Source organism: Silene latifolia, chromosome Y (genome assembly GCF_048544455.1).
Source record: "Silene latifolia isolate original U9 population chromosome Y, ASM4854445v1, whole genome shotgun sequence".
NCBI lineage: Eukaryota > Viridiplantae > Streptophyta > Magnoliopsida > Caryophyllales > Caryophyllaceae > Silene > Silene latifolia.
Window position 1 is genome coordinate 126,590,026 of NC_133538.1, and position 25,067 is coordinate 126,615,092.

Genomic DNA, 25,067 nt, shown 5'->3' on the forward strand with positions numbered 1-25,067 from the left:
CCCTGAGGATATCGACCTGACTTCCCTAGCTATATAGTTAGTTTAGTTAGTTTATTTTTGATAGGTACACGACAGACGTATCAAATTTTGGCGCGCCGTCTCCTCAAAATGCATGCAAAAAGGACGAAAAATGGTACGATTCCACTACTTTCGCGTTCATTTCTACAAAACGGACAAAACGAACCAAAGTACCCAATTCGGGGTATAATACTATATAAACAGTATAAAAATGCATGGAAATACGTGCTAAAATAGGCTAAAAACACTATACAATATGCACGTATCAAATCTCCCCAAACCGAACCTTTACTCGTCCTCGAGTAAACTAAAATGCAACTAATGGAACAGAAATGATAACTCAGAGCTAGCTTAACTTGTCTACTTGAACCAATTTAATGCAACAAAAACTAACAATTATAGCTAAGCAGTCAATACGCAAACGAGTTATAAGCTGTTCAGAAATATAGCCAACCTATCGACCTTGCAAGACCAACAAAATCGGACTCTCTCGTGGTCACTCTTCTCTCATGAAGCAAAGGGTGAATGTTATATGTAAAAGAGAGAAGGAAAGACACTATAGTCTTTTTAGCCTATTTTAGCACGTATCAAATTTTGGCAAAAATCCACATTGGACGGTAAATTTAATTAATTTGAGAAGCGGTCGTTCATATGAGGGACCGAAAGTATTGAAATCAGACCCGAGGAAGGAAATAATAGCTGATGAACAGTGTTCTGTCAAAGGAAATGAGCTGACGGCTAAGAAAGTACTCGATCGACTAGTTTCTGGAGGTCGATCGAGTAGATTTGCTGAAGAAAGTGCTCGATCGAGTGGAATTTCTACTCGATCGAGTGAACAGGAAAAAGCAACTGCTCGATCGAGTTAAATTTCTACTCGATCGAGTGATGTTGTTGAAGAAACTACTCGATCGAATGGGAATTTTGGTCGATCGAGTAGTATGGATAATGGACAGCTTGATCGAGAGCCTGCTAGTGCTCGATCGAGTGAGAAATCGCCTAAAAGACCTCGTTCGAGAGGAAAGAAGCGTCCAAAGGAAACAGAGCTTGATCCGGCTGACACATTGGAAGAGAGAAATAAGGGACTCGAGATACCCATCACGGTTCTCTTCCCAAGGCGTCTACAGAGTACTAAAGCTAATCAACAATTTGGCAAATTTGCCGAGATCCTGAGAATCTTACAGGTCACTGTGCCATTCGCTGAACTACTGACACAGGTACCCTCTTACCTTAAATTTATGAAAGAAATTTTATCGCGTAAGAGGCACATTAGTGATAATGAGACGGTAGCCTTGACTGAGGTAGGGACGGCCCTAGTTCAGAATAAGTTACCTCCCAAACAGTCAGACCCGGGTAGTTTTTCGATTCCGTGTCATATTGGTACCGACTTGATTGATAACGCGTTATGCGATCTAGGCGCTAGCGTAAGTGTCTTACCGTTGTCTCTGGCTTAGAGACTTGGTTTGACAAAGTTTAATTGCACCAACATGACTGTTCAGATGGCCGACCGTAGCATATCACGACCACTAGGCATAATAGAAGACGTACCTGTTAAGATCGGGAGGTTCTTTATTCCCGTTGACTTCGTTGTACTTGACATCCCTGAAGATGCACATACCCCTATTATTTTAGGGAGACCATTTTTATCTACTGCCCGTGCAGTAATAGACGTCGGGGGCAAGACATTGAGTTTTCAGGTTGGGGACGAGGAGCTGATATTCCATCAGTCTAAGTTCAGGAGGGCTCCCATGCAAGCTTAGCCTTGCAATGCCCTCTCTTCTATTGACCCTATTATTGACACTCCAAATGAAAATTTGGAGCATTGTGCTGCTATTGTGACCCCTCCGCCTCAGGTTGAGAGCAAAAAGGAGGAAAGTTCGTCTGTTTTCCTTGCTGTAGGTACAGATGAAAACAATGAAGGAGCTGTCAAAAGGCATTGTGCAAAAGTGGGAGTGACAGTGTTAAATCCGGTGAGAAAGGAGCAAGGGAGAGAAAAGTTCGCGCATATGTGGATGTGAACTATTCTCCTCCTAATGATTCAAGTTCAAGCTCATGGAAGCTGAAAAGGAAGATCAATGTTGCTGAGGTGACGTCCTCCAGTCAGGAGCCCTCCGAGGGGCTACTGAATTGCTATGGGAAGTGAGCGGGAAAATGCCCCGTGTACCAACTTGTATAAACAGTTTTTGAATTTCCGTTGAATTTCCTTTTTTGCTTTTATTTAGGACGATTAGAATTTAGATATTTTTTAGTGTAGATAGAGACTATAGACTGTTACTTTGCGTTGGTATTTTGGGATATTTTTGCAAGTGTTTCTATGCAGGTTTGGGGAATTTTACACAAATTTAAAGGAAGAATGACGAATTCAGGAGCTTACACGAGAAAAAGAGCTCGATCGAGTGGATTCTGTTCGATTGAGTAATGCCATACCAGTCGATCGAGTAAAGAAGAAATGGGGAGTTCTCGATCGAGTAAATTTCTACTCGATCGAGTATATGGATTATTAAAGTCCTCGATCGAGCAGTTCTAAACCACTCGATCGAGTAAAATGGGAATTGACACGCAGGGAGTTTCCTTTAACTCCTTTACTTTTGATTGTTAATTCATTTCACCCCTATTTTTTCGACTACCTTCCTTTCTTGCGACCAAAAAAACCCCCAAATCCCCATTTTTCTTGCCCTTTTACCAAATCCGTCACCTACATTGTGTTCATTGTTAATTAATCGACAAAAGCCCTCTACTTTCCCCTTGATTCGTGTTGTTTTACTCGGTTTATTGAGGGAATTAGGGTTCTGCGGTTTTCGTTCAAAAAATCGCCTAATTTGCTTATTTCTTGTCGATTAATTGTTCTTTATAGGACCTCTAGCATCAAGTAAGTAATTCCTACGCCTCATTGCATTTTAATTTCATTTATTTCGCATTTTTATGAGGTGAATTAGGTTAGGGTTTCGAAATTCCTTGCTTAGTCGAGTTTTTTCGACTATAACTGTCATTGCTTGCCCCTCTTTGTATTACTTGATGATCAATCCCCATGCCTCATTGCTTTTACATGTTTAAATTCGAATTTTGCGAGAAATATGCGATAAAGGTTCAGTACAGTCGAAATTTTTCGACAGTCAGACTGGGTTTTCATAGTGTCAACTGGGTTTTCATGCTAACATGATTAATTTACCTCAATTGTTGCTTAATTTCATGCTTTGATGCCTGCTACCTCGCTCTATCGCTGTTTATACGCTTTTATTCGAATCTCTTGAGGAAAGTTGGGAAATTTTTGTGGGATTTATCTGTATGCATCCCTTTAAATTTAAGGACTATAACGAATTATAACATGATGAAACTAGTCATAAAATAAATTGCATAAACAAAATTGTAAGGGATTAAGAAATAACCTTCGGTCCTAGCTTATATGGCCTATGAACAATATCGCAATGATATTCTCCTATCAGTTGCACCCAAGATGATATGAGATATGCACTTGTTCTTTTGCTAGAATCGATCCCCAAATCAACAGATTAATTTTAGGTTTTTGTGTTTTTTCGATGAGAGGAGGCAAGAATGAGATGAAAAATTAGGTTAGGAAAAGCTACTCCTAATCAACCTATAAACCGTGTAGGTTGAGCAATTAGGGTAGATATTTCTTTTTTTAATTTCCGGCCCATATCCGAAAATAAGAGAGTATAATTTCCTTATTTTCTGTTATTCCAAAAATGTATAAAATGTGTTATATATAAATTGTCTTCTAGTGAGGATCGATCCCACAACCTCTTGGTTTGAGTACCCTCACTATTACCACTATGACACATACATCTTGTTGATATTAAATATAACCGATTACATTTAATTATGAATTAACATATTAATTCGTCCAAGCTAACATTATATACATTCAATTAAATATAACTTATTATATTCAATTTTACGAATTGACAGTTAATTCGTCTCAACAAATATTATTTAATCTTCATTAAATTATTGTCTCATCAACACATTGACTAACTGTTTAGTTATATAAGGCATCAATGTGATTATATTTCTATAACCACATCTCTCAAACACATCCTATAGGTGTGACCTTTAGAGACCAGTTGATCACCGCCATCTGTATGATAATGACGTCAAACTTTCTAGCAAGCCAACCGTTATTAGGTAATCGTTAATCAAATGATTAAAATACGAAGTATACCCTTGTGAACCTGGAAGAGATTTACAAATGTTATCACACTAATTTGTGGAGGACACAAGCTCCAACAAACTCCCACTTGTCCTCACAAGTGTATGTGCGATAACCGATTCTCATATCCTAAAATTTCTCCCACTCAATGTAAAACAATTTGAAAATCCGTATTCACAAAGGTCGTATTTTACAAACGATCATTATCAAGAGTGGTTTCCCCGACTAGAGAGTAACTTAACTGATAAACGAATCAACATTCGAGCATGGCCATGCATTTCAGTTACAACTCCTCGAGTGGCCCTGAGAAATAACTATACCTGATAAGGGTTGGATATTTTCCTCAACTCGAGTCCTGCAGATGTAAGCACAGTATGAAATGACCCAGAAAAAATCTACTTAGCCTCCATTTACGGCAGACCGTGAGAAAGAAACCAAGGTCACCCAAAAACTGCCTTAATCTCAAGAGACAGTCGATAGTCAAAAGAATCGACTCTAGGAACATAATGGATGTCCTATCCACGACCCGACACCGAATGTTTTTAAACATTTAGGACTCCATTACGTTGTCACCAAAAATTTGTCCTACGAGGTATCGTTATAATCTCGTATTTGTGAACGATCAGTCAACCGTTTGACTTATGGCTCTTTGAACCCACCATCAATCAAATGCACAATATAATAGCCGGAGTTATCAGCTCACATGGGCGATTACGGACCAAACAAATATAATGTAATTCAGTTCACTTTGTGGCGTTCAATGTTGTCAGTATAATCCACATGAAAAACAAAAATATTATATATAAAAACGATGAAGTTATAAATAGTATATGAAACGATAATGTATCAAATTCATAATCAACTACTACAACTCAGGAACACGTTTAATTCCTTTGGAAATAACGTGCCCTACATGCTTATCAAAATTCAACGATTCAGTAGTAGAATCTGCTTCAACACTCTGTTTGGAACTCTTCCAGCTGACTGCAGCACTATTAAGAGTGAAGACGAACCCGGACTAAGATTTTGAATCATCTCGATCCGTTTGGAAGCTAGCATCTGCGTAACCGATTGCGCATAGCTTAGTATCTCCTCCATAAGTCAATACCTAATCCTTAGTCCTCCGTAGGTAACTGGATTCTTTTGGTACCGATCATACTCAATGCATATGCCCCGTCTGGACGTGTGCATATCATGGCATACATGATCGATCCTATTGCAGATGCATAAGGAATACGACTCATGCGTTCAACCCCTTCAGGCGTCGTGGGTGACCGAGACTTGCTCAACTGCATCCCAGACGTCATTGGAAGGTTCCCCTTCTTGGAGTTGGTCATGCTGAACGTCTCAAGAATCTTATCTAAATAAGACTCCCGACTAAGTGATAACGTCCGTCGTGATCTATCTCGGTAGATACGGATTCCCAAAATGCGTTGTGCCTCACCCAGATCTTTCATCTGGAAATGGTTCTTCAACCATCCTTTAACTGAATATAGGAGAGGAATGTCATTCCCAATCAAGAGTATGTCATCGACATACAATATTAAGATTACAATCTTGCTCCCACTCGACTTGATATATAAGCATGGTTCTTCGACCGATCGAGTGAAATCATACTCTTTTATCACCTGGTCGAAACGATGATTCCAACTCCGAGAAACTTGCTTAAGTCCATAAATGGAGCGCCTAAGCTTGCATACTTTCTTAGGATGTTCAGGATCTATGAAACCTTCGGGTTGCACCATGTACAACTCTTCCTCCAAATAACCGTTTAAGAAGGCAGTTTTCACATCCGTTTGCCAAATTTCATAATCATGAAAAGCGGCAATCGCTAAGATTATCCGAATGGAACGTAGCATGACTACAGGTGCAAAAATCTCATCATAATGCAATCCGTGCACTTGAGTGAAACCTTTTGCCAGAAGCCGTGCCTTATAGGTATCTGGTTGCGCGTCTACAAAACGCTTTATTTTGTAAAGCTATTTGCACTGTAGAGGTTTTACCTTATTAGGTAAATCAACTAGATCCCATACGTCATTCTCATACATGGAGTCCATCTCGGATTGCATGGCTTCGAGCCATAGCTTTGAGTCGGAACAGGTCATGGCACCTTTATAGGTAGCGGGTTCATTACTCTCTAGGAGTAAAACGTCATTCTCCTCGACCATACCAATGTATCTGTCCGGAGGATGAGAGATTCTACCCGACCTCCTAGGTTCCTCAGGAATATTAACCGTATCATCAGTTGGAGGAACAACTTCCTCCATCCGTTCCTCGGTTGTTGGTTCTGGAATCTCCGACAGCTCGAAGGTTCTATTAGTCGTCTTGTTCTCGAGAAATTCTTTCTCTAAGAACGTCGCACTAGCCGCAACAAAAACTCGATGTTCGGTAGGCGAATAGAAATAATGACCAACATTTCCTTTTGGATAACCTATAAAGTATGTCTTGACCGATCGCGGGCCGAGCTTATCCTCGTGTCTCCACTTGACATAAGCCTCACAGCCCCAAACCCGAATAAAGGACAAGTTAGGGACCGTTTCCTTCCACATTGATGTGACCATAATTAGCACATATTTAGCCCCCGAATTAGCCTTGTTCCCATGCTTTTTAGTGCATATTTGGGTCATCTATTGTCTTTAGTTCTTTGTTTTGCATATTCTTTGAGATTTTGATCCCTTGGTAGGAAAGGAGTGCAAATCTTGCATTTTCATGGCAAAACGAGACTAAATTGAATGAATTCAATGACCAAGCATCAAGGAGAGACAAGATTAGAAGGCCTTTGTACATATTATAGTAGATGAGCAATGTTGAGAAAGGATCCTTGCATCCCGGAGGAAATCCCCAAGGATTTTGTGAAGAAAAGGGAAGAAAAGAAGAAGAAATATTGCTGAGGTACAATCCGTGCGGTTTCTCCACAATCCGCCCGTCCTCCACAGCACAATCCGTGTGTTTTCTCCTTAAGACGCCCGGGTTAGCAGCCACCACAATCCGCCCGGATTCACCTGAAGACGCCCGTTTTCCCCCGCCTGAATCCGCCCGTCCCGACTCCAAAACGCACGGATTCTCGACATGCGCAATTTCGTCTTCTCCAAGCTACAAAGAAAGAAGCCCTTCCTTCGAAAAATACCGGCTCCTCCCTGCTCAATCTAAAAAGTGTAATTACTAGTTTAGCCTTTAGCTAACCCTAATGCATCCACCTAATTTCCACTATAAATACCCAATTAGTCTAATTAGAAGAGCATGTTCTTCTTATCAATAATTAGAGTAGTTAATATCAATCAAATCTCTCTTTAGTATTGTAATCAATAATTAATCAAGTTCTAATACAAGTTTTATTTCCTTAATCTCTCTTTTGTTCATCCTTTATTTTGGGTAATTGAAGATTATTTGGGTTATTATTGGGAGATTGACAACCTTTCAATCAAGCATCAAGTACTTCTTTTATTCTTTGCTTTATTATTGGAATCATTAGTAGGTATAATTCTCTTAACCCCTCTTTAATTATTGTTAATTAGTTTCATTTATTCATCATGTTTCCTTTTGTTGGTATGATTGACAACCTTGCTAGCATGATCAACATGATAATGAGTGAGTAGTCTCTTAGCTAGGGTTAATGGGTAATTAGGGGAAACCAACATGGGGAATGATTCATGCTTAAATTAATATGCTTTCATGGTTTATTTGCTTGCTTGTTTTTATCTCAACTCATGCACATGTTATGTTTGATGAAATGTGAGCCTATGAATCCTTGCATTTTTTACCCATCACCTATCTTTTCAATGAGACTTGTAAGACATAAAGCAACTCGAGTCTCATTAGACCATGCATGTTGTTGAGTAGGGAAGACTAAGTCGACTTGTAGGTGTTGTACAATCTAATCGATTCGGCTCCGAGACCCAAACTTTCCTAGGATTGTAAGATATAACCCAACTCAATCTATCACAACAATAATTGCTTGCTTATAATTTGAGAACATGTTTGTATGATCAATTCCCATGAATCCCCTATGACCCCATGACACCCTAGTGCTTTTTATCAATTGTTTACAACCCTTTTAATTCATCTTACTTATTTACTTTCTTTGCTATTTAGTTTAGTGACCTTCTACATCAACCCAAATTGTGACACCCCTAAGACACCATTAGTTTCAATAGAAATCTCATCTCAATTCCCGTCCCTTGGGATCCGACCTTTACTTGCCTCTTTACTAATTGTAGAGTTGTTTGTGAAGCTATAAATTGTGTTTTGATTCGGACGTGACCCAACGACCACATCTATTTAATTGTGAACACGAAACGGACCGATCAAAAATGGCGCCGTTGCCGGGGACGGTGTTTACTTGATTTAGATTTTCTTTTATTGTTATTAGTTGTGTCTTTCTTTGCCTTGGGGAAGTAAAACTCCTCAAGGTTTGTTCTAATTTTTTTTTGAGTTGTTTGATATTTTGCATGTCTAGAAGGTCACAAGGTGATTTATTACCTTTTGACCGTGAAATTGAAAGAACCTTGACAAACAATAGGAGATTTGCTAGGAGGAATTTGAGAGGTATTAGTGAGGTTGTTAAACCAACTATTGAGTTCATCAACCCTTTTGCAAGAGAAGGTGAGGAGAACCCATTACAAAATACCCCACAAAATCAACCTAGAATGCCTAAGTTTTCATCACATTCCGTACCCACCGAGGAGAACCTACCCAATGGTACTCCCACACCACAACATCTAACCGGAAATTTTATAGCTAAATCCGCCTTTATCCAATTAGTCGAAAGGAGCCAATTTGGGGGGATGCCTAGTGAAGACCCTCATTCTCATATGGAAACCTTTTGTGACTATTGTGATGCGATTTCTCAAACCGGTGTGACTCAAGACCAAATTCGATGGGTCTTATTTCCTTTTTCTCTAATTGGCACCGCGAAACAATGGTTGAAGGGCCTTGATAAGGCCACTCTCGGAATATATTCTTGGATGAAGTTGGCTCTAGCTTTCTACAAAAAGTTCTACCCACCGGAAAAGACTAACATGCTAAGAGCTCAAATTACGGGTTTTAAGCAAAGGGATGAAGAATCTTTGTATGAAGCTTGGGAGCGGTTTAAGGGAATTTGTCGCTCATGTCCTCACCATGGACTTAGCGAATGGTTCTTGGTACAACAATTTTGGAACGGTTTATATGAAGATTCAAGGAACATTCTCAACATGGGATCAAATGGAATGTTCACCGAAGTTGATTACAATCAAACATGGAACAAGATTGAGGAAATGGCGGTCCATAACTCACAATATAGTAGACCTCGCAAGGCTACTAGAGGAGGAAGGCATGAAGTGGACTCCGTTACTCAATTAGGTGCTCAACTTTGTGCCCACATTGACACAATCAATTTGAAGTTTGAAAAAGCTATGGCTAGACTTGAAGAAGTCTCAAAATCACCAAAGCATCATGTTAATGCCATGACGACATCCTCATCAATCCCAAGTGGGATATGTGAGAATTGTGGAACTTTGGGACATGACCAAAGTGAATGTAGGGGAACAAATGAACAAGTAAATGCTTTCCAAGCATACAAGAGTGGTACCCCTTATTCCAATTATTACAATGAAAACACCAAGTTTCATCCAAATCTCTCATACAAAAGCCAAAATGTTCAAAACCCTCAAACAACTTACACCCCACCTCCCATGAGAAACCAAAATCAAAGACTCTTTTACAACCAAAACCAAGGTTACCAATATCAAAATCCATACAATCACCAAAATGACCAAGGTTTTGATGTTCAAAAAGCGGTCCTCCAAATGCTCAAGAATCAACAAGAGTTTTTCACTCAAATGCAAAAAGATATTCAAGCAAAGGAAACCACCATCAACAACATCCTAGCTCACACCAAGATGTTGGAAACACAATTGACTCAACTAGCATCTTCAAGCTCACAAAGACAAAAGGGGCAATTACCACCTCAAAGTAATCCCCTAAGACATGAAACGGTTAGTGCCATTCACTTGAGAAGTGGTACAAGGTATGAAGCACCGAAGAAGCAAGTTGAGGATGAAGTTGTGGAAGCTAGTGATAAGGAAGAAATTGTGCAAAACTCCAAAGATGGAGAATCATCAAAAGAAGAAATTTCAAAGAAAAATGAAGACAAGGTCAAGGACAAGGAGCCCATTGTGATTACACTTCCTTTTCCAAGTCGTCAAGCCAAGCCCAAATTTGATGACCAACTTGGAAAGTTTATGGAAATTGTGAAGAATTTGGAAGTCTCAATTCCTTTCACGGAATTAATTAATCATGTGCCGGCCTATGCGAAATACATGAAAGACATCCTCACAAAGAAGAAGTCGATCCGGAAACTTGAGACTATCACCTTCACTAAGGTGAGTAGTGCAATACTTCAAGGGAGTTCACCTCTAAAACTAAAGGATCCGGGAAGCTTCTCAATACCGTGTACCATTGGCGACACCACGATCAACAAAGCCTTATGTGATCTAGGGGCTAGTGTGAGTGTTATGCCGTACTCGGTAAGTAAAAGGTTGGGGATGGGAGAGCTTAAATGCACCAATATCACACTCCAAATGGCCGATAGATCGACGAAGACACCATTAGGGATATGGGAAGATGTCCCCGTGCGAATTGGGAAGTTTTTCATCCCGGTGGACTTTGTCATTGTTGATATGGAGGAAGACTCCACCATTCCAATCATTCTTGGAAGACCCTTCTTACACACTGCGGGTGCGGTGATTGATGTAAAACATGGTGAGCTCACTCTAGAAGTAGGAGATGAGAGTATAACTTTTAATCTTGACAAGACTATGAGAGCTCCCCGTTTACATGAACCGTGTTTTATGATCGATCATTATAGTCGGAAGGATAAAAGGAAGAAGTCGGAACTCCAATGGAAGAAGAAAATTGAAGATGCTCCATTCAAAGAGCAAGTGAATTGTGACAAAGAGACTTTGCAAAGCTCATCAAAGACAAGCAATGAAGAAGATGGCCTCATTGGCCAAGAAAAGGAAATGGGAAAGTTGTCTCCATCAAATCAAGAGATTTTCAATGATCAACTTAATGAAGTTTGTGGTCTTTGGGACGATGAATTTGAAGGGATTTTTAATCCCTACATTGGTAATGCCATCGATCAAGACCGACAACAAGGGCCAAGGTCTATTGAAGACCTCTACCATGATAATGAACAAGCTTTTGATTACTTTTTCAAGGTGTTGAGCAACATCAACAACACCTTGAACATGCCCCCTTGACATCTCATCAAGAATGAGAGTTTGGTGGTGTCCTCCCTAAACCACCATTTGTAAATATTTCTAACTCCCTAACTTGCATTTCAATTCTTGTATTGCATTTTTGTTATTTTTGGATTTTTATACTTTGATCAAGATAATTATCATGTTTGAGAGAAGTGAGGGAGGGATTAATAATTTCAATTAATGTGTAGTGCTTTAGCTTAGTGTGGGGATGGCAATTGCCTAGGCTATCCATGCCTTAGTAGTGCCCCCACAATGAAGAACACAAGATATGAAGAAGAATGGAAGAATAGCAAGAGATATGCGTTGTACACGGATGGAACTGAATCCGGGTACAAAGGGGTCGAATCCGAGCGGATTCAGGAGAATCCGCCCGTTTTCAAGCAATCCGGGCGTGTTGAGTAGAAGACGCACGTCCTGAAATGAGCTGAAGTTTTGAAATTTTTGATTGTCAGCGAATCGGGGCGTCCTACATCCTAATTCCCCCGTCTTCAAAAAGCCGCCCGTCCTGAAAGGAAGACGCCCGTCTTCTTGGCTGAGGAAAACAAGAAAAATTCTGGATCGAAATCGCCCGTCTTCAGAAGACGCCCGTCCCGTGTTTGCAAATCCGAGCGTCTTCCCTTAAAGACGCCCGTCTTTAGGCGAGTTTTTCCCAACCCAGAAAAGGCAGAATCCGCCCGTCCCGAGCAGAAACCGCACGGATTGCTCCTGCAGTTCAATTTTTTTCGGGCTTTATAAAACCCCTCCCACATTCATTTCTTCATTCCTTCATTCATAACACTACTCAAAACCCTCAAAACCCTCATCCTCTCCATCACAAAAACAAAATTCCTCAACTACATTCACCAAAATCAAACCAAAACATCCTTTTAATAACAAATCAATCACTCCTTTTTCAATAAAAATCAAAACCAAGCACAAAATCTTCAACCTTTGAGTCGATTTTTGAATTCATAAAGGCAAAGCCTTTTATCTTTAAATCGATTTGGGTGCACTAGAAATTGAAGATTTTTCACTCTTTCTTGGTTAATTCATCAATGGCAAGGACTAAGGGAGCAACAAAGGCAACAAAGGCAAAGGCACCAAAGGCAAAGACACTTTCATTAAGGCAAAAGACTCTTCAAGCAAAGAAAGCGTTGGCTATGGTTGTAGCAAACCCAAAATTGGAAGTGCAACAACAACAACAACCTCCCATGGGTGCAACAACATCTACTACTCCGGAAATTGATCAACTTGTAAACTATCCGGAGGTAACTTTCATTTCCAAAACCCATAGGGACAATTTTGCTAAGTTTGCTATAAAATCATTTCAATCCACCAAGTTTATTTGTGAAGATACCTTAAATAAGTTGGGTGTCCTTGAGCAAACTAGAGCCTTTTTCAAAGCCATGGGGTTGGAGAAATTGTTTGAATCAAAAGAATTGACATACCCCTCCCTTACCTTAGAATTTTTGAGTTCTTTGAAAGTTAACAAGGTTGAGACTATGGAGAACCTCGAGTTTCGTCTAGCTAATGTTAGTAGGCGCATCTCCTTTAAGGAATTGGATGAAGCTTTGGTTCTTAGTGATGAACCGAGTTATTTTAAGAATGTTGGCAAATATGACCCCGACCCTCATTGGGAGGGGATTTCCGGAAGGAAATTTGAAGACTTTCATGCGAGTCGTGCACTTTTAGTCCACCATCCGGGCATAAGAGTATGGCACAAGGTCGTAGGGAGCACCATCAATGCAAGAAAAGACACCAACCATTTCACCAAACTCGATTTTGTTCTTCTTGAGTCGGCTTTGAACATTAGAGGAGTACACACCAAGCCTTTTAACTTTCTAAGGCTCTTGGTGGATAGATGGCTCAACATTGATTGTGGGAAGAAAGGCACTACCGTTATTGTGAATGGAGGCCTAGTCACTATCCTAACTAAATACTTTGATCCTAACTTCAATAAAGATAACAAGTATGAGGCGAAAGAAGGTGGTCATCTCGTTGATTTGCATACTATGATACACAAGTACATGTGGGTTGCCCATAACCCTTTTGACACCAAGTATGGATGGCTCACTAGTGAGGCTAGTTCTTTCACTTTGCCTTCAAAGATTTGTCGATTGAGTGTCCACCGGACCAATTATCTACTTCCCCTTTCAAAAGAGGCCGAGTATATTATCCAAAAACAAAAGGGTGAACTTGAAATACCCTCCTCTTCCATTGTCACACCACCTTACCCTTTTGAGTACCAAGAGTTCAAGCCGGAAGGTGTTGAAGCAAGAAATGATTATTTGACTCTTCTCATGCAAGCAATGCACAAGCAAGCCTTTGAGGATCGGAAAAATGCTTACTTAGCTTAATATCCACCCCTCTTACACTTAGCTAGGCAAGGACTACTTGACCCATCATGTCCTTTGCCTAGTTGGGCGGATAAGGAAGTCCTATTTCCGAGTGCATCTAGGGTTGTTCCGGGTGATAATGAGGTTGTTGGTAATGAAGAAGTTGATGATAACATTGATGAAGAAGCTAGTGAAGAAGGAGAAGAGGATGATGAGCAAGGTGAAGAAGAAGGTGAAGAAGCAAGTGAAGAGGGAAGTGGCAATGAGACCACTTCTAATGAGGAAGATGATGATAGTGATGATATGATGGAAGATTAGCAAGCTTTGGAGGCTCCTACCCTCTCAAGGTTTGTCTATTTCTCTCTTTGTTCTATTTATTTATTTTTCTTGATCATTGTTGGAGTAGTCCTAGCACCATTGAGGACTCAGACCTCGGTACTTTTTGAGGTGTTCTCATTTTATTGTTCCCACTTTAAAAATCCAAAATGACAAATTAGTTTCATGCATTGCATAGTGTGTGCATGAACTACACCCATCCTTGGACATTAGCAATAATGTCTAGATCGGTTTGGGGAAGTTAATGCATACACAACGGGAGGTAATCTAAATTATCCTCTCCGTCATAAACAAAAACCATGCATCATGTAGTATAGATTAGTGTAGATTGCATTTAGCGTAGAAATCATGCATCATGTTTGCATAATTTCCCATCATTTTGGCCATTGAGGACAATGCCCATATTAGTGTGGGGATGGGGAATTCTAACTTAACTTTTATTCAAAAATCCAAAAAAATTGAAAAATTTCGAAAAACCATAAAAATTTGAAAATTGAAAAACCCAAAAACATGTTTATTCCTTTTGTAGTGTAGTTATATTATATATATTGTATATATTGTGTTTGTTCTATCCTTGTTCACATTGATTGACTACGCCACATCCGATACATGAGGATCATGAAGACCGCATGGTATGATCTTTCCAATCTCCTTTTTCCTCTTTATGTTAATGACTATGTGGCTTTATTTTGATTGATGCGGTATAACAATGTGAACTTAGGACTTGCATTTAGTTTATATGTCATATTAGTTGATAGAATCACTTGCATTAGGATGTATATATTAGTTGCATCATAGCATGTAGTTGCATTTAAACAAATTTTTTGAAAAATGCCTAATTAGGAACTTTGACAAGAGCAACTAAGCCATTACAAATACTTTTTCAACTTAAGACTTTGCCTACTAGAATGGTTGTAAAACACCCTAGATAGTGTCATACTAGTGTCTTTTGACCCATGACCTAAAGCCTAGTCAAGGGTTTGCATGTGAATCACCTATCCAACCCCGTGATGCGATGTGGACTTGGTTAACTTGTCTAGGTGACCTTGATTGACCTTGTGGTAAGGCAACCCAAAAATACTTTCTATCAATAAGTTTGAAGTGCTCATTTCAAAGAATTTTGTCATGTGGAAGTAATTTAATGCCAAGGAAACCTCAAATGTTATGAATTGTTGAATGTTGAGAAATTTAATTGTTTTGATGGAGGCGTACCACTTCGATGTGCTTTGGAGCGGGATCCATTGAATTGGGCCCCCACACGGTTGTGAATTCGGCCGCCCAGAGACAGAGTGACTATCACCCCGAAAAGCTATTGTCTAGAGGTTAACCGGTTGCCTAATAAGCGATTGGCGAAAGCAAAGGACACTAGCCCGGAAGGGACAAACCCCATCTTAAAATTGAAATGTGAAAGTTGAATGAGGACAATTTTGAATACTAGTCATATCCACCCTTGTTTATAAAGATTTGAGCATTTCATTCCCAAAAAGCCTTTTTATCAAGCCACTTTGTCGAGCTTGGGACGATCCATGACCTTTACTTTTGTAGAGAATTCGATACTTGTCATGTCATATGCTACTAGCATCATAAGGATCATCATTCCACCACCATCCAATCGCCCTTGACGAAAGCATTTGGAAATTGAGGACGAAAGTAGTCTAGTTTAACACCATTTGGAGGTGATTTAGTGCCATCCTCTTAGCCTTAGTAATTTGTTGAACTAGTATTTGTGAAGGATTACATGCTCTTAAATTTGTTCCTTTTTAGTTGCCTCCGCCACTTGATGAGGAAGTGGCTATTCCTTTTGTAGATGCATCCATTATTTGATTTTGTGTGCTTAATGTTTGAATGTGTCGCCATTTTGGCAAGATCCACCTTGCCTTGCAAGAAGGCATCCTACCTCATGGTTGTCTTGTTGTGAGTTGAAGGGGCGGAGTGAGACCCGCTAATTGCCTCATATCGGCTATGTTATTAGGTTTGTTTAAATAATGGTCCTAGTCTTTGTCACCTCTTTACTCGGGACGAGCAAAGGTTCGGTTTGGGGATATTTGATGTGACCATAATTAGCGCATATTTAGCCCCCGAATTAGCCTTGTTCCCATGCTTTTTAGTGCATATTTGGGTCATTTATTGTCTTTAGTTCTTTGTTTTGCATATTCTTTGAGATTTTGATCCCTTGGTAGGAAAGGAGTGCAAATCTTGCACTTTCTTGGCAAAACGAGACTAAATTGATTGAATTCAATGACCAAGCATCAAGGAGAGACAAGATTAGAAGGCCTTTGTACATATTATAGTAGATGAGCAATGTTGAGAAAGGATCCTTGCCTCCCCGAGGAAATCCCCAAGGATTTTGTGAAGAAAAGGGAAGAAAAGAAGAAGAAATATTGCTGAGGTACAATCCGTGCGGTTTCTCCACAATCCGCCCGTCCTCCACATCACAATCCGTGCGTTTTCTCCTTAAGACGCCAGGGTTAGCAGCCACCACAATCGGCCCAGATTCACCTGAAGACGCCCGTTTTCTCCCGCCTGAATTCGCCCGTCCCGACTCCAAAACGCACGGATTCCTGTACAGCGCAATTTCATCTTCTACAAGCTACAAAGAAAGAAGCCATTCCTTCGAAAAATACCGGCTCCTCCCTGCTCAATCTAAAAAGTGTAATTACTAGTTTAGCCTTTAGTTAACCCTAATGCATCCACCTAATTTCCACTATAAATACCCCATTAGTCTAATTAGAAGAGGGTGTTCTTCTTATCAATAATTAGAGTAGTTAATATCAATCAAATCTCTCTTTAGTATTGTAATCAACAATTAATCAAGTTCTAATACAAGTTTTATTTCCTTAATCTCTCTTTTGTTCATCCCTTATTTTGGGTAATTGAAGATTATTTGGGTTATTATTGGGAGATTGACAACCTCTCAATCAAGCATCAAGTACTTCTTTTATTCTTTGCTTTATTATTGGAATCATTAGTAGGTATAATTCTCTTAATCCCTCTTTAATTATTGTTAATTACTTTCATTTAATCATCATGTTTCCTTTTGTTAGTATGATTGACAACCTTGCTAGCATGATCAACATGATAATGAGTGAGTAGTCTCTTAGCTAGGGTTAATGGGTAATTAGGGGAAACCAACATGGGGAATGATTCATGCTTAAATTAATATGCTTTCATGGTTTATTTGCTTGCTTGTTTTGATTTCAACTCATGCACATGTTATGTTTAATGAAATGTGAGCTTATGAATCCTTGTATTTTTTACCCATCACCTATCTTTTCAATGAGACTTGTAAGACATAAACCAACTCGAGTCTCATTAGACCATGCATGTTGTTGAGTAGGGAAGACTAAGTCGACTTGTAGGTGTTGTACAATCTAATCGATTCGGATCCGGGACCCAAACTTTCCTAGGATTGTAAGATATAACCCAACTCAATCCATCACAACAATAATTGCTTGCTTATAATTTGAGAACATGTTTGTATGATCAATTCCCATGAATCCCCTATGACCCCATGACACCCTAGTGCTTTTTATCAATTGTTTACAACTCTTTTAATTCATCTTACTTATTTACTTTCTTTGCTATTTAGTTTAGTGACCTTCTACATCAACCCAAATTGTGACACCCCTAAGACACCACTTGTTTCAATAGAAATCTCATCTCAATTCCCGTCCCTTGGGATCCGACCTTTACTTGCCTCTTTACTAATTGTAGAGTTGTTTGTGAAGCTATAAATTGTGTTTTGATTCGGACGTGACCCAACGACCACATCTATTTAATTGTGAACACGAAACGGACCGATCACACATTTCATATGGAGTCTTGCCGACAGCTTTAGACGGACTTCGGTTAAGTATAAGAGCAGCTGACAAAAGAGCAAAACCCCATAATGAATCAGGCACTACCGTGTGACTCATCATGGATCGAACCATATCAAGTAAGGTTCGATTTCTCCATTCGGACATACCATTCAATTGAGGTGTTCCAGGTGGAGTTAACTGTAAAACGATTCCACAGTCTTTCAGGTGTTGATCAAACTCATTTTAAAGATATTCGCCACCCCGATCTGAACGGAGTGCTTTAACCTTTCTACCCAGTTGGTTCTGTACCCTATTCTGGTATTCCTTGAATTTCTCAAAGGACTCACTTTTATGCTTCATTAAGTAGACATATCCGTATCTACTCAAATCGTCCGTGAAAGTGATAAAATATCTATAGCCATCTCTAGCGGTTATTGACATAGGTCCACAAACATCAGTATGTATGAGTCCTAATAGGTCACTAGCGCGCATTCCTACACCTTTGAAGGAAATTCGAGTCATCTTGCCAATGAGACATGATTCACACGTGCCAAATGAAGAAAAATCGAATGCGGGAATAGTCCCATTATCGACGAGTTTCTTCACGCGTTTCTCATTTATGTGTCCCATTCGACAATGCCATATATAGGTTTGATCTTTGTCACCAACCTTTAATTTCTTATTATTCATGTGTAATACTTCTGTGGTTTGATCTAAGATGTAAATTTCATTCATGGAAACTGCTTTGCCATAAATCATTTCATTGAAAGAGAAAATACAGCTATTATCCTTTATTGAAAATGCAAAACCGTCTATAGCAAGTACGGAAACAGAAATAATGTTCTTAGACAAACTGTGTACATAGTAACAGTTATTTAAAAATAACTCAAAACCACTACGGAGTTGGATTACATATGTTCCCTTCGAGACAACAACAACTCGTGCTCCATTCCCGACTCGCAGGTCCACATCACCTTTTGCGTGAAGTGTGATGTTATTTAGGCCTTGCAAATGATTACACAGATGAGAACCACAACCAGTATCAAGTACCCAAGTTCCGAAACTTGCATGGTTAATCTCAATCATATGAATATAAGATGACATAAACAACAGAAACGACGCGGCCTGCTTTGATGTCCTCACGGTACACGGGACAGTTCCTCCTCCAATGTCCAGTCTTGTGACAATGGTGGCACTCAATGTCACCGCCCTTGCTCTTTGCCTTGCCCTGTGAGCCACTAGTCTCACCGGGCCCACTCTTACCGTTTCCTGGCTTTTTAAACTTTGGCTTACCTACAGCTAGGTCGCCATGAGCCTTGCCCTTACCTTTACCCTTGTTGGAAATTATGTGAACATCCTGCTTCATGCTCCCACTCAATTTCATATCCTTCTCGGTCTGTACGAGAAGGGAGTGTAGCTCATGAGGAGTCTTTTTCAAGTCATTCATGTAGTAGTTCGCCCTGAAAAGGGCAAAACCATCGTGAAGAGAATGAAGCATTCGGTCTATGACAATGCTCTCACTGATTTTACAATCAAGTGCCTCCAGCTTCTCGACATTCTCAATCATGTGAAGAATGTGTGGGCTAACCGGTTGGCCCTTCTGGAGCTTCGCATCAAAGAAGTGACAGGTATGCTCATAAGTAACGATTCTCGGTGCCTTTGAGAACTCGTTAGTGAGCTTGGTTAAAATCTTGTTTGCACCCTGAGCAATGAAGCGTCTCTGCAAATTGGTTTCCATTGCAAATATGAGTACGTTCTTTATCGCACCCGCTTCCATAACGAAGTCACTATAAGCGAGTGACTCGTTGACTCCTGCATTGGGGCCTGGGTTTACCGGTATTGGCTCAGTTAAGTACCTGAGCTTACCGTTAGCAATGGCAGCATTCCGTATTGCCGCCTCCCAGTCCGCAAAGTTGGACCCATCATTCTTCAGTCGCGTGGACTGATTCATGTGGTCCATGAAAGCTTTCAGCCAGGACTCGCGTCCAAGTGTGGCACTAGGCATTGGGATTGCGTTATTTCCAGCCATTTAGTTGTAACAGTATTATCAAAATATACGTGTTCTACACTGCGAGAAGAAGAATAAAAATAATAAGCATGTGCATCGTTTATAATTTTTAAGTCTAATGAACTACTGTCATAACGCGAAGACTCAAAACATTTATACAATTGACCTCCCTCAAGAATTATATAAATGATCCCATGACTCAATTATCTGCAAATTGATAAGCTAACCTTTTAGCTAATTCTACCGTTAGAATTCTTGGTCGATAAATTTCTGTAAATTCTATCTTTAGTCCATCATAATCACGAGAAACTCTTCGGACTATGATGTTGAGGTAAACTAAGTCAACACAACTACTTACCCAACGTAGAAGGGGTCATATTATGCCTACCGACGAAGAAGGTATTCATAGTTGTTTTGCCCTTATAAAGACTAGTCTCAATTTCCGTTTTAGAGGAAGATCCCATCAACTTAATTTTAATTCATTTTAAGTGAACTAATATCTAGCATGCGAGAATGAATAAACTAAGGTTATGGCTTAATGAGTATATGACATCTGTATGTCCATGAAAACTAACATACATTCTATATGAGTCAATTTTCATGCATTTTAGTAGTAGGTGGTTTGGTTTTAGGCGGAATATGATGCATAAACTATCATGTGGATGAAAAGCAATAGGAATGAAAAACGTAAAAGCAATAAAAGTCCTAGTGTGGCCTATCCTATCAAAATGAACATTAAATACAAGTTTGGAATCCATCCTTGGACCCGAGAAGCTTGTCTTGATGTTCCATCTTGATCCATGTAGCGGGAGTGAGCTCCAATCTCCATCTTTAGTCTTCTTTGAAAATTACAATAAATAAAGTTACATAATAAACCTATTTATTACATTCTAATTTCAAAACCCAAAACTAAAGGAAAAATAAAGGAGATTCGAGATATCATAATTACATAAAAAATCATGTTTCCTTCATTATGAAAACATAATTTGACTAAGGCCACACTAAGTATTACAAATTACAACCGATTGCAAAAATACGTAAATAAATTCATTCAACGATTCATTCAACAAAAATAAAAATAAAATGCATCAACTAAAAATAAATTAAACATACATGACACAATTCCTTAATTATGTTGATTAATTTATCCAAACCACCTATTTAAAATAACAAATTAAGCGACAATTCCTCAACTGATCACATTAATTTCAAACTTAATTCATATTAAACTTGTAATATGAATTTAATCCATCAATATTTTAAACTGCTTTAAAATAATTAGGTATCTTTAAATTGTTAACCGTTTCACAATAACTAATTGGCCAAAAACAAAAAAAAATTTATAAAAGTTCTCGGCATAATCAAGGAAAAACAAAACAAGCCTGTTTCTTATTTTATACACGGTTTTATCTGTAAAAACCAAAACAATTTTTTTTTTTTTAAAATCTGCCCCCTGTGAACAGTAACACGTGAACAGTAACAACAAGAAAAAAAATTCTTTTCTCGGATGCTTTTCAAATCGGCATAAACAAAAACAACCACAAAAAAAAACTTTAATCGGTTTTTCAGGAAAAACCGAGAGAGAAAAAAAACAGAAATAATTTTTTTTAATACTGTTCATCCGTGAACAGTACAGAAACAGCAGAAAAAAAAATTCACGGCTATAAAAAAAATAAAACAACCCCATAATATTTTATCAATTCGGCAAAACCGATTTCCATTTACATCTCGATTTAATAAATCGAAACATCTACAAATTATCATATTATTATCTTAACCAATTAAAAACAACAATATGAGAATCAAATGGAAATAAAGCAACAAAAAAAAAACGCAACAATCTGCAAAAAAAATCCTCTCGGCACAAAATTTTTCAGCCGAACCATTAATTTTTTTTTTTTAAAACCCTAATGTTGTTTACAAACGATTTTATGAAAATCATTAAAAAAATAAAAATCGTGGCCTTGGCTCTGATAGCACTTGTGGTATTTATCTGTTTGCATCCCTTTAAATTTAAGGACTATAACGAATTATAACATGATGAAACTAGTCATAAAATAAATTGCATAAACAAAATTGTAAAGGATTAAGAAATAACCTTCGGTCCTAGCTTATATGGCCTATGAACAATATCGCAATGATATTCTCCTATCAGTTGCACCCAAGAAGATATGAGATATGCACTTGTTCTTTTGCTAGAATCGATCCCCAAATCAATAGATTAATTTTAGGTTTTTGTGTTTTTCCGATGAGAGGAGGCAAGAATGAGATGAAAAATTAGGTTAGGAAAAGCTACTCCTAATCAACCTATAAACCGTGTAGGTTGAGCAATTATGGTAGATATTTCTTTTTTTAATTTCCGGCCCATATCCGAAAATAAGAGAGTATAATTTCCTTATTTTCGGTTATTCCAAAAATGTATAAAATGTGTTATATATAAATTTTCATCTAGTGAGGATCGATCCCACAACCTCTTGGTTTGAGTACCCTCACTATTACCACTATGACCCATTCAACTTGTTGATATTAAATATAACCGATTACATTCAATTACGAATTAACATATTAATTCGTCCAAGCTAACATTATATACATTCAATTAAATATAACTTATTATATTCAATTTTACGAATTGACAGTTAATTCGTCTCAACAAATATTATTTAATCTTCATTAAATAATTGTCGCATCAACATATTGACTAACTGTTTAGTCATATAAGACATCAATGTGATTATATTTCTATAACCACATCTCTCAAACACATCCTATAGGTGTGACCATTAGGGACCAGTTGATCACCGCCATCTGTATGATAATAACGTCAAACTTTCTAGCAAGCAAACCGTTATTAGGTAATCGTTAATCAACTGATTAAAATACGAAGTATACCCTTGTGAACCTGTAAGAGATTTACAAATGTTATCACACTAATTTGTGGAGGACACAAGCTCCAACATTTTTGTGCTGTAAGTCGAATTTTTTCGACTAGTTAGGGGAATTTTCATGCCGAATTCATGCTGTTTCACGCTGTTTCATGTCTTATTCTTATCAAATTCCCCTGCCCAATTTGTTTAGGATGGATTCTAGCTCAATGCCTTCGTCGAGCTCTTCTGCTAGTCCGTCTTTGTCTTTGTCTGAGACGGTAGTCCCTGCTGTTACTACCGTCTCCGCACCGGCCAGCACTTATGTGCTCTTAGTTTCAGCCGCCGGTACTGTTTTTACGCCAGCTAACACTGCTGCTAGCTCTGTTTCGGCTGCCACTTCAGTTATAACCACCACCACTGCTAGCACTGTTGCTAGGCTTTCTTCTTCAGTGGTGGTCACAACAGCCACATCTTCTACTCCAGCCATGGTGAGCACACCTGTGGCAGACTCACCTGTAGTTGCAGCTGCCTTTAGAGCAGCCCTAGTTCCTCGCACCGTCACTGCACGGGCTTCTACTTCGGGTTCTAGAGGTCGGGGCGGAGGTCGTGGATGTTCCCGTTCTACGCCAGCTCCTAGCACTTCCAGTTCTGCTGCTCCTTCTGGCACGGTCACTGTTCGAGAGGATAACTCCCTCGACTCTCACCCCGACTACCCGCAGGTACTTTTCATTAATGGTGTACATCGTAAGAGGTTTTATAACCTCTTAGGGTGTGAGTTTTTACCTACCCGGTTTTTAGATAAACCGGCACTTGATAGACTCGGCATCTACGAGTCAGTTTGTGAGCTTTTACGGGGCACGGGGATGGCCGGACTCATTACTATGAGTGGCCGTAATTTTCTGAAGCTGAGTCTTGAGTTCCTCAGCTCCTTCACCTTCTCCTCTGGGGCACACGACGCTGCCCCCACTAGTTCTTCTGTGTCTTTCCGGTTGTTAGACCGGACTTTTTCGATGACTTTGGAGGAGTTTCGTAGCAGACTTGGATTTTCCTCTACGGGCGACGCTACTGCCCCTAGGAGGGTCATTCGTCAGCTTTGGCGGACCTTGGCCCAGACCACCTTTCCCGAGCGAAAGCTCGCACAGGTCTACCTTCCCCTTGCCCGTTACTTTCTTAGACTGATGGGGAGCACCATTTATGGCCGAAAGGAGCCAAACAACATCAACAACAACGAGCTCTCCATCTTAGGCGGTTACCTGAACATTGACTGCGAGGGTCCTTTTACCCTCAACATCGCCTATCTGACCGCCCAGTACTTCACTGCCTAGGGGATGAAGGACACGGGATCTATTGCCTGCGGTGGCATGGCCACCATTCTTGCCCGTTCCCTTTTCCCCGTCTGGCCTCGTGACTTACCGTACCTCCCGGGAGAGAGGTACTTGAGCACGGATGCCATGCACTCTCAAAGATTGGGCGACTGAGACTACCAGACATGGAAGATAGACGGTTCCTTGTCTGTGGACCTACCTTGTGACACTCTCCCCCGTCTAGCCCATTTGCCTACTATCGCTAGGGGCGCCCGACTTCCACCACTGCCTGACTACCACCTTCCACACTGACCACCTCCCACTTTACCCGCCGCCAAGAAGCGGCGTAGACTTGAGACTGGAGAGGGGTCCACACCTTCTGGGAGTGTCCAGCCTTCCACGGCTACTCCCATCCCGACTCCTACTCCTACTCCTACTCCCGCACCCGCCGACCAGACACAGGCACAGCCGGTCCTATCGGCTAATTTTGTACCTCCACTACCCTTTGAGGCGTCCTCGGTCATGGACCAAGGGCGTCGTGACGGTTTGTTAGTTGAGATTGCAGAGAGACAGGCTCGTATGGAGCGGGACTTAGCTTTGACTTTGTTCCCTCTATACGAGTACCACTTGAGTCAACACCGTCCGATCCCAGAGGGTTGGCCACACCCTTCCTTTTACCGGTACCCATCTGAGGGGTAACCGGAGCCTGCTGAGGAGGAGGAGGACGAGGACCCGGAGGTGGCAGCAGAGAGAGCTCGAGCTGAGCAGAGGGGGAGGAGAGAGGAGGATCCAGAGTTCACGGTGGAGGATGTCCGTGTTAGAAATCTATATCTCATTATTTAACATATTCACATATGTTTCAAATTAATTTAGTCATAAAATTAATTACTAATCTTATGCATGCAAACTAAAACAAAAGAGATAAGAAAATCAATTTCTCACCAAATAAATTTCGGTCAAATGGGCACCAACAAGATCTCCTTCTTGTTAGTTCTTGAGCTTTCCAAAAT

The 25,067-nt window shown here is 39.8% G+C and overlaps 1 non-coding gene across 1 annotated transcript; it reads right to left on the reverse strand.

Moving 5' to 3' along the window:
• Positions 1-9,201: 9,201 nt before the first annotated feature.
• LOC141637042 (small nucleolar RNA R71) lies at positions 9,202-9,308 on the reverse strand. The gene has a single exon (XR_012541606.1). It is a non-coding gene; the product is annotated as a small nucleolar RNA R71 (small nucleolar RNA).
• Between the last annotated feature and the right edge of the window lie 15,759 nt (positions 9,309-25,067).